This window comes from Octopus bimaculoides, chromosome 8 (assembly GCF_001194135.2).
Source record: "Octopus bimaculoides isolate UCB-OBI-ISO-001 chromosome 8, ASM119413v2, whole genome shotgun sequence".
NCBI lineage: Eukaryota > Metazoa > Mollusca > Cephalopoda > Octopoda > Octopodidae > Octopus > Octopus bimaculoides.
In genome coordinates this window covers 5,637,657-5,639,890 of record NC_068988.1, presented here as the reverse complement: position 1 = coordinate 5,639,890, position 2,234 = coordinate 5,637,657, and the positions used below count along the sequence as shown (strand labels likewise).

The following is a 2,234-nucleotide window of genomic DNA, read 5'->3' as shown; positions in this document are numbered from 1 at the left end:
GTTTGTACATTCACCAAATTGTATTTGACAAGTTCTAGAGAGGAATGAAAGTGCTAATAATAATAAAGAAATAAAAAGATTTTTTCTAAAATTCTGACGACTTTTTTTCTCAATATTCAATTCTGTTATCACACCTAACACTCTATACATATATATATGTGTATGTATGTATGTATGCATGTATGTATGTATGTATGTATGTATGTATGTATGTATGTATGTATGTATTTCTGTATGTATGTGTGCATTTATGTATGTATATATGCAGTTTTAGTGGGTTATTCTGCAGAAGTACGCAGAATTTGCTTGCTGCAAATGTCGTCCTCTACAATTTTCTATGCAATTCTTATCTATGCGTCTAATCATGGCTGAAGTCTATTCCACCAAGATGTAATTCTTTCTTGAAATTATTCTTTGTGCATAGTTCAAAGTTTTCCGTTTTGTAGAAATATTTATAAGAGGACAAGCAAATCGGGAACAGTTTCCCCAGGTAATACCAGCAACAATGTCTCCACTGATATCTCAATCTGATGTATGAGAAAGTTATTAAACGTCTCTTGCTGCACAATCTCCACTTGTGTTATCTCTCTTTTTCTGTATTACAGGTATTAGTTTTCCTAAATCGTCTAACGACTAAATCTTATGGAATTGATGTTGGTGGCTGCTTTGTAATAACTCCCTCGTCAACGCTTACGGTAAATGTCACGGCGATTAATAATTGCTGCGTTTAATTCTATAAAAAAGCGCTCTTTTATTCATGATAATATTTCATAATATCACCTCGGGTCTTATATGCTAAGTTGACGAGTTTATAAAATTTAACGATATATATATATATATATATATATATATATATATATATATATTATAAAATTTATAAAATGTATAAAACTTGACGATATATATATATTAATATGTATAAAATTTATTAAATTTGACGATATATATATATATATATATTAATTCTCTGAAAATAACAATTCCTTCCTTTCTCTCTTTTCTCCTTTTCAGATGATGGGAAGTTTTATTACTTACATACTGGTGGTGATTCAAACAAAAGAGTAATAATGGTCTCCCTTCTTTATTATAGTAAATTCAATATGATATCGGATTTAACTGCATTGCATTACCATTAAATGCATTCAGACCAAGACTCTGCTGTACAAACTACACAAGATCAAATTTTTCTTTGAGCGTAAAGATGGACGTGACATTGCAGTGCGTACCGGGTCACCCTACCATTTAAAACCCGCGATGATTCTATTCTCTTTCCTATCATTTGCTCGTTGATTTTCGCCTTACTAACTTACAACTGTCTGCTATCTTTTAACTGATATCTTACCATAACTAATATTTTGTCAAAATGTTTTTCTCTCTTTTCTATTTTTCTTATTCTCTCATCTGCACACTTTGTTTGTAACTCACATTTCCATAAATAAATAGCATAATACATTACTGAAAGTGTTCAATGTTAGATTTTTCATTATTGTGATATATTTTCTAAACATTAAATATCATTATGAAACCAGTTGCGTTTAAATTTTCTTTTACTGAAAAATATGCCTGTGCATCACAATGGAGAATGATATCTAAAAGGAAGAAAAGATATCCATAATAAATGCGACACATGACACAGTGATATTTCGAACAATTTCATGTGTGTTTGATCAGAGAAAGCTTTTCCACTACGGCCGGATCGATGAATATTACAAGAGCATAAACACTTCGTTATAATAATCAGTACGGAAACTTTATTTGGTTCGATGCGAACAGATATCTGCCAAACAGATGAATATAAGTGGGACGATGGAATTAAAGAAGAGGGGTGAAACATAAGGACGTAAAATGGAAACATAGTAAAACAGAGTCGGTTTGATAGTGTTCCTGTGGTCGGCAAAAATTTACATGATCCTTTGTGAAAGTCTGCTGTATTTTCTCTTGCAGCAGATGAAGTAAAATAAATAGAGAAAGAATATAATTGTGAACTATTGAAGAGGAGCCTGCAAATCGATGAAACATACTAAACTTTCGGTTCGGTATTCATTTTTATCTCAGCATTTGGTTGTGCATAAATTTGTATTGCGTGTTTTGGAGAAAAGTTACATAGTTGCTAAGAAGTTCGCTTCGTAAATGTGTGGTTTCTAGTTCAGTTAGTGTGGCTTCTCGGGTAAATCTGTGAAAGCTCAGCATGTGTATGTATATATATATATATATATATATATATATATATATAT

At 31.1% G+C, this 2,234-nt stretch overlaps 1 long non-coding RNA gene across 1 annotated transcript in view; it reads left to right on the top strand.

The window, feature by feature from the left end:
• LOC128248534 (uncharacterized) overlaps positions 1–1,291 on the top strand; it is a 2,795-nt gene extending 1,504 nt beyond the window's left edge. Inside the window, exons 2-3 of the long non-coding RNA XR_008264709.1 lie at positions 606–695; positions 1,012–1,291. This is a non-coding gene — a long non-coding RNA (uncharacterized LOC128248534). The remainder of the gene's footprint in view (positions 1–605; positions 696–1,011) is intronic.
• Positions 1,292–2,234: the final 943 nt, after the last annotated feature.